At 39.3% G+C, this 9105-nt stretch overlaps 1 long non-coding RNA gene across 1 annotated transcript in view; it reads right to left on the bottom strand.

Annotated features, from left to right (window-relative positions):
* The window catches only part of LOC123517342, a 569643-nt gene that overhangs the window by 383121 nt on the left and 177417 nt on the right, over window positions 1–9105 (bottom strand). The window lies entirely within an intron of this gene.

Genomic DNA, 9105 nt, shown 5'->3' with positions numbered 1-9105 from the left:
GGAGAGAGTGTATGAGAATGTTACTGACTGACTTGTCTTCATATGGTTAATTTTTCACTCTTCATTTGATGGTAGGTAAAATGGCTACGTCAAGAGGTAAGAATCATTAACTACAAAGGAGGGAAAATTTGGCTTACTTTGTACTGAAGAAGAAAAAAATTTGTCGAATACCTTAACCTCTTGAGTACCATGATGCGTTTCCATATTCATTCTGCTTACTGTGTGGTGATTTTATACATTTTCAGAAACTTATATAGGAGATTAATATAGTGAACACTGTGGCCATCAATTTTCCGACCTCCATAAACCGAGCCTGATGTAAATAAAATGGTCTGATCGTAAACAAGTCTTAAAATAAAAGTGAGTCCCAGTATTGAAGAGGTTAATTATTCACACTTCACTCGCATATTTAGAGATAAATTTACATAAAATATCATGTATGCAGATGAGAATTATTAACTAACACAAAAAAAAATAAAACTGACTTGCTTCGGATTGGAGTAGTGTATAAATGAGTTCCTAATTTACTGCCTTGAGAAAGATAATCGAACTCTTATATTTCACTAGTCAAATGTCATGGTAGTTACAATAATCGGTCATGTCTGGAGATCAAACGTATAAAATGATCGTCATATCACATTCTTTATCTTAAATATCATAATATACAAACCTACAACTGTTAAGCCCGACTGATTACTTGCTTTTGAAGATTTTGACCATTCACACGTCATTCGCTAATCTAATCACAAGAGTCTGGAGGTGAGAATTACCACACCTTCACCACGTTTGTCTTATAATCTTCTTCCATCTTAACTTCTCTGACATTTGCATAAACTGAGAGATTCTGATTTGCAGGCTTGAAAAATGTAACAATTCACACGCTATTTATAAATCCAATCACGAGGTCATGTCTGCAGGTGAAAATTATTGCATTATTTTATTATTATCGCCACGTCCATCTTGTGATCTTTCATCTGAACATTCCTGAACGCAGCGGCATCCTCGTGACCGCCTCCGTGTCCCTAAATTTAGCGGCAGATGGTTGGCGTGACAACAGTTCGTATAACAGTGTGATGGTGATGGGGTCACTGTTACACAACCAGACATCAAACACCCGCGCATGCACACTGGTCTCTGCAAAATCCAGTGTTATGTGTTGAGCTTTCCTTATTCACACTTGTCATGATTTGTTGTGTATAGTTGGACTTCAATGTTTAGAATTCTAAGGTTTCAGTTTTCAATTCTCTTACTTCTTCAACGTTCCGATGGCTTATCTAGTATGCATCATATAAAGGCCAGCGAGCTATTACTGGAATGGGAGTAGCCGGACTGATAACAGTGTAAAAGACAAGGAGTGATGGTTTAATGGACTGATAAAGGACACATTGCCATCAACAACTTACCTATTCTCAAGTGAAATGTACTACATAAAATTATCTATATAGGTCAGTTACCTTATAGTCCCTTGACTGTCATGACCTTCCCACTATAATCATCTTTATCAGCATCATCACCTTAGATGGCTGTTATGTTAGATATCATTATCGTTATCGGTTGTATTGAAATTTTGGATTTATTGATTTATTGGCTGTCTGTCATATATTTATCACCAGTTATCCATCATCGATCATCGTTGATAATGTTATGGTTATCGATATCTTGATATTTTTTTTACTTTGTCACCGCACCCAGCTGTAAACATCATCACCACCATCATCATTATCATCATCGACATCTACCTCTGCCCGCCACCCACACTTCTCTTCTGTCTAGCGTCGAAATTTGCTCCTATTAAAAGTTAGTAATGAGGTTCCAGATGTGGCTGTTGTTTTTTACTTCCTCCTTCCCCAGCACTCGAAGGGTAAATTAAACAGAAAGAAACATGTATAAAAGTGACAGCTCGAGAGTTTCGGACGGAATTTGGGCTTTCCGTGAAACTTTACGATTTGGGCGAGAACTTTGTGTGTATGTGTGTGTGTGTGTGTGTGTGTGTGTGTGTGTGTGTGTGTGTGTGTGTGTGTGTGTGTGTGTGTGTGTGTGTGTGTGTGTGTGTGTGTGTGTGTGTGTGTGTGTGTGAGAGAGAGAGAGAGAGAGAGAGAGAGAGAGAGAGAGAGAGAGAGAGAGAGAGAGAGAGAGAGAGAGAGAGAGAGAGAGAGAGAGAGAGAGAGCACCAGTATTTCACACGGCAATCATATAAAGTAAAAAGAAAAAAAAAAAGAACATAAGTACATACTATTTACACAACAACATCCAGGTCACGCTTTTTTTTTCTTTCTTTCTCTCTCAGGTTTACACACCGTGACGACCTCGATCATGCGAAGGCAAACAACAATGAGCAATGAAACACAACAAATTCCACGCGCCTCTTATCTTGAAATAACACATGTGGTTTCTCATGAGTAACTCCACTGATACGTCAATTGCAGAGAATGAAATGTGCGTACGTGCTCTTGGTCCATAACACTGCGAAGCGATGTAATCTTTGAGAAATAACATGGGATGAGTCAGAGGAACATGCATAATATTACAGGGAGGTAAGTCATACTGAAATTTACGTTACTTATTCTTTACATATTTGCTTGTGTCAATCTGGGTGGCTTAATTTTAACATTTCCCCAAGCCAATTACGTAGATTTGAATTTTCGTAATTGAAGGGGGAAAAAAGAGAGAGAAAAGCAAATATCTCTGAGGTACGAGGTTCAGCCAGGCATGCATATTACACTTACATATCCTTACTTATGCTTATCACACTTTCACCTTTAACTATTAGACTCAAAATGCAAGTAACTGAATAAAATACAAAACAAACAATGACCTAGGTTAAAGAAGTTTACTCAAGCATATTATATACAACACAATAAATACATACTTGTCTTGACGTCCGCTCAGATCGATAAAATATATACGTAGATACTTAAACGTAAAGAAAAACAAATCAGTGAAACATATCTAACTTAAATTCCACTTACAAACTTTAAATCTATTCTTCCAAAAACTAATCAGATAAAAGAACAAGTCCTTTAAGACACACAAAAATAAAAGAAAAAGAAAGCATAATAATTTCCTTAAAATAAGAAAAAAAAATATGGCGTTGAAAGGAAGAAAAATATATTGACGGATGATAGCGGCATTGGACAAGTGCGTGGGTCCAGGCCCGCTGCAGCATGGGGCCGCCGGGTTGGTCTGGACAGGTGCAATTAACTCGACAAATCACGGACAAGTCGTGCCTCACCCGCCTGGTTATTGCACTCGGTTATGGCGCGAGTCACACACGGACGTTTAGCTAATTTCAGTACGGCGCTCCAACTGCTACCGGGTAATGACGCCGCCACAGACACTGACGCAAGATAAAAAGAAGACAAAACAAATAATTTACTTCGTGTTCAAAAAATAGAAGAAATGACACGCGGCCACATACAGTAAGAGAACAAGAAAGAAAAAGATTCCCCAATCTTTATAATGACAAAAGGATAGAAATAATAGAAAGATGAATATTCGTGACCATATATCTTTTTTCATGTCCTTATTCTAATTGTGAAATATCGTGTTCTCATTTTTTTTTGCTTTACTTTTTACTTTTTTACTTTACTTTTTTAGCAATTTTATGTCTGTCATTCGTGTGTGTGTGTGTGTGTGTGTGTGTGTGTGTGTGTGTGTGTGTGTGTGTGTGTGTGTGTGTGTGTGGCCCATATTCTGAAACACTTCCACGCTGCACCTTCACTATTTTCAAAAACCTCTAGTTGAAGTGATACGGGTTTTCAAAGGTGTTTCTGTAATTCTAGTGGCATATTAACAAGTTTTCTATATTATCAACAGGAAAAAACACTCTTTAGAACACGGCTAATCGTCTCTGTGGGGTTTTAAAAAATAGTCACGGTTTCTGAATATGGCCCTGTGTGTGGTTTGGGATGGAATGACCCTTTCTGCATCTTGTTTTTATTTTTATTTTTTTTTCAGAGTTAGCCTGCACTGCGAGTCGATTTAATTTAATTGCTTAACTTCGTGGTATTTTCCGACCCGTGGAATATGTAGCGTCATCCTTCTCTCTCTCTTTGCTCATATTATTCAATTGACATTCGTGATTCCCGCTCGTAATCTTGATAATACATTTAGTTCGTGATTTAACAGAGCATGTGTCAAATAATCTTCTCTCGCGGCCTTGAGCTCAGTTTGTTCCTCTCTGATGCTTTTAAAAATTCCCCAGTGACCAGTTTTTCTTCCATCTCTCTCTCTCTCTCTCTCTCTCTCTCTCTCTCTCTCTCTCTCTCTCTCTCTCTCTCTCTCTCTCTCTCTCTCTCTCTCTCTCTCTCTCTCTCTCTCTCTGTCTGTCTGTCTCTCTGTCTGTCTGTCTCTCTCTCTCTCTCTCTCTCTCTCTCTCTCTCTCTCTCTCTCTCTCTCTCTCTCTCTCTCTCTCTCTCTCTCTCTCTCTCTCTCTCTCTCACACACACACACACACACACACACACACACACACACACACACACACACACACACACACACACACACACACACACACTGCCTTGACCACGTGAGTAAAACAATGAAGGTAAAACAATAAAAAAAAGAGCAACGCCGGCTGAGCGACAGGTGAAATGTAGCACAGAGTTGTATACTTTTCACAATAAAAACCAAGAGTTAACTTTAAGATTACAGTGACCTTTAAGAGTTTCGTAAAATGTTTTATCATCACAATGGAAGAATTCTTTACGATGAAAAGAAATAAAATAGAGGAGAAACTTGAAATGTTGCCAAGTAAAACACAGGCAGTAGCAACAGAAAACGTCCAATTTCACTGAATGAACTTAGTAAATTACTATTTCACGTAAAACTAGAAACGAGAATAAATACACTGATCCAAAGATAGGAAAATAAACAAACAAAAAGCTCCATCAAAAGCTCATCCCCATCCGTAAAACAGCGTGATTACCGTAAGCTTCAGAGTATTTATGTTTACATGCAAATATGTCTCGAAAGCTCATTATATTGTTCATGAAAGCAATGAAGTTCTATTGTCGAGACGTGACGTGTGCGAGGGCGGCCTCTTGGGAACAGTCCGCGCGCTGCCTCTTGGCCTCTACCACACCATGCGCTGAGGTCCAAAATGGCGTGCTTCCCTGAGTGTTTCTTGGGCCGAATATGAGTCTGAAGATGAAAAGCTGGAGCCTGGGTGTTGTTACCGTTTCTTAGAATTGCGTTGGCCGCTCAACTAAGCTGATTATTTCCAAGTCTCGGTCGTGTTAGCTTATAATTATTGTTCGTGCGTCAGGCAGTGGACTGGAAAGAGGGGAATAAATAAGAGGAGCCGCACGAAAACTCGAATTATTGCACAAATTAATGCAGTTTACACGATCTAGAAACGCCTGAAATACAGTGTGACACGACGTGACTGTGTGTGGCGGTCACTGGGGAGGGCTATATTTGGGCTTAAAGGAAGTGTGTTGGATGCCTCGTTTTCAACCCCTCACTGCCGTTCTGTCATTATTATTACTCGCTCGCGCACTCTCTCTCTCTCTCTCTCTCTCTCTCTCTCTCTCTCTCTCTCTCTCTCTCTCTCTCTCTCTGTATATATATATATATATATATATATATATATATATATATATATATATATATATATATATATATATATATATATATATATATATATATATATATATATATATATATATATATATATATATATATATATATATATATATATATATATATATATATATATATATATATATATATATATATATATATTCATCTATCTATCTATCTTTTATTTATTTAAACATAACTTAGTACACGCGACGTCTCTCTCTCTCTCTCTCTCTCTCTCTCTCTCTCTCTCTCTCTCTCTCTCTCTCTCTCTCTCTCTCTCTCTCTCTCTCTCTTTCTGTGTGTGTGAGTGAGTGTGTGAGTGTCCTATATTCATTTCATAAGCTTCTATTCCTTTTACATCGACGACATCTTTAAAATATACAGCATACATGAAACTTGCTACATTACAGAATTATCTAGTCACAAAGGAGAGCAAGACGAAGTGCTCACATTTGACACAGAGCCGCCATCATACAAATTTTTTGCTTCCTCTGATCAATAGCCATCCTGAAGCGTGAGAGAGAGAGAGAGAGAGAGAGAGAGAGAATGAAAGAAAAAAATGAAAGAATGAAAGAAAGAAAGAAGAGAGAGACAGAGAGAGAGAGAGAGAGAGAGAGAGAGAGAGAGAGAGAGAGAGAGAGAGAGAGAGAGGTGTGACTGATCATTAGCCGGCGACAGACGTTTACCAGCTACCAACACAGACCATGTGCATAACCAGACTGGAGCACTACACACAGCCTCTCTTTACGTGCCTTACATTCCTCCTCTAAATCCTCTTTATGGATTGTATTTCACTCAATTTTCTCCAGGTTATGACTGTCACTACCACTTCCCATTATCTCGTATCTCTATATACTTCAGACGTTCTGTTATGCATGTTTGGTCCCTCCCACCATTCAGTGCTTGTTAGGAGCCAGTAAGAGAGGTACCTTTCCCCGTTTTTGGTATGGAAGCGAATGTTTTTCCCTCCCCCATTGCGTTAGGAAAAGAGGCACGCTCAGGGGACACGATGTATGGGTCTATATACCACCACTACCACTACCGCTACCACCTCTACTCCTCCTCCTCCTCCTCCTCCTCCTCCTCCCGTCCCGCATCCCACTTTTCCTTTCTTGCTTCTACTTTTTTACCTTTATCTTTCTTTATTTTATATTTTCTTCCATCTGACTTACATGACAGTTCTCTCTCTCTCTCTCTCTCTCTCTCTCTCTCTCTCTCTCTCTCTCTCTCTCTCTCTCTCTCTCTCTCTCTCTCTCTCCTATACATTTGTAAACCTTCTTACTTCTACATTTATCAGGGTACATCTACCACTAACTTTTTTCAACACACACACACACACACACACACACACACACACACACACACACACACACACACACACACACACACACACACACTAATGCCTCCCTCTGAGTGCTGTTCAGCCTATCAAGATCTCATTCGTAGGGGCACGCGCGTCTACTTTTTTCCAACGTGCCTTATCACACCTCCAAAAAATCGTGTCCTTCTCCCGGTCACTGCTCCCTCTCTCCCTCCAAGTACGCGCACACACACACACACACACACACACACACACACACACACACACACACACACACACACACACTTGCACTCAGTTCTTCCACACACAGAGATGTGACAACGTTCAACATCTGATAGAAACACGAAATGAGAAAAATTAGTCCCCTCGTTAGAAGTCAGAATGTATTGTTCCCGTGGACAATGGTTCCCTGTGGCTCGTTAGAACATCTTGAGTTGAGAGTCTTCCCTCCCTCCGTCCCTTCCTCCTCTCTCGTCCTCCTCCTCCTCCTCCTCCTCCTCCTCCTCCTCCTCTTCGGAACAATCGCCGCAGAGTGAAAATTGGTTCTCCTCACAACAGATTCAGGGGCACGAGGGACAACCTTTATAGATTACGTACCTCTTTCTTTCACCCTGAATTCACTTATATATTTATTCCTATTTTTTAAACAGAGTCTTCATTTGGTCCAGAACAATACTGGATAATTTGGTGCTTCATTTTTCACTTACTTTTGTTTATTGTGTCATTTTTTTTCTACTTTTCTTTACATTCTTATATGAGGAATACATGCATTTATATTTCCTTAGCAATATTTCCTTTGTATCGGAAGTTTTGTGCACTGAAGCAGTCATTAATAGTCGTCAATTTTTAGCTTGGTCTTTCATTCTTCTATTGTTGTTCTTCTAGAGAAAGGGGAGATTTTTCAGTGGTCGAGCTTGAGTTCTGAGGGGAAGGATAGATGAGGGGCTGGACGCATGAGTGGATTTTGGATCACTCAAGTGGAGGGTTTCCTTATTTTTTTTCTCCCCAAGAACGAAGGGAGGACTGTAAGACAAAGAGTGAAAGAGAAAGGCACACTTTTGGCGTATAAAATAAAGAAAGAATCGCTTAAAAGAGAAACTAAAAAGTGAAAAAAGAAAAGGAAGGAGGACGAAGAAACTTGAGAAATGGAGCGGAAAGACTGAGTGGACAATGGAAGGCCGAAATTGACGGTTAAAGTACTCTTACACGATGGACCCTCTGGTGATAAGCCTTGTTGTGCTCGAGAATGGAAGGGAGTGATTAAGGGAGGGACGGAAGGGCAGAGGAGGGAGCTATACGCACATATCTCTAGCCATCGAGAGGGAACCCTAAACAGCGTTCCCTACGGCCTCTCAACAGGGGTATGACAATGCATTTTTTTAACTTTTATACTGGAATAGAAACGAAATTAATATGATGCTTCAAGGAATTTAAAGAACTAAGTATGAAGTCACAGCGACTCAGCAATACATTCTCTCTCTCTCTCTCTCTCTCTCTCTCTCTCTCTCTCTCTCTCTCTCTTACATTTTAAAATTTTATTTTCGTTGGAATATAAACGTAATTAAACTCTAATATTTTAAAGTATTTAAACAACTCAGCAAAAAAGTCACGACGCACTTCATATCTCTTTTTTTTATTATTTCGTTCCCCAGGAGGGAAAAAAAAGCTCTGCGTAAAAAAATTACTTATTTATAAACTTTGGAAATACACAGCAAAAATTCCTTTGAAGTTTAGGAGCAAAATAATTAAAGAATAATTATGAAAACATGAATTATTCACTAGTCTTCTAATGCTTATAACATGTCGACCCCAAGTGCTCACTATACCAACATCCTAACTTTTTTTTTCTTTTATGGAAACATTCATAATTATCTTCTAGCTGAGGATCGAATTAAAATTCAGTGACGTCAGGGAAAGTTTGGCTGCCGCGCGCGCGCGCGCGCGCGTGTGTATATGTGTGTGTGTGTGTGTGTGTGTGTGTGTGTGTGTGTGTGTGTGTGTGTGTGTGTGTGTGTGTTTAAAATATTGTCAAAACACGATGTTCATAAACAAAGCATAAAGGTGTTCCAATCATGTAGATTGCACTCAAGAATTAAACAGAATATTCACGAGATGGGAAGAGCGCTGAAGAGGTTATTGAAAAGGTCATGAGGTCAAAGTGGTGTTAACAAGATCAAAAATAACGCTAAGCAGTGACA

Source organism: Portunus trituberculatus, chromosome 42 (genome assembly GCF_017591435.1).
Source record: "Portunus trituberculatus isolate SZX2019 chromosome 42, ASM1759143v1, whole genome shotgun sequence".
NCBI lineage: Eukaryota > Metazoa > Arthropoda > Malacostraca > Decapoda > Portunidae > Portunus > Portunus trituberculatus.
Note: the sequence above shows the minus strand (reverse complement) of the source record. Positions and strands in the feature narration are given on the sequence as shown.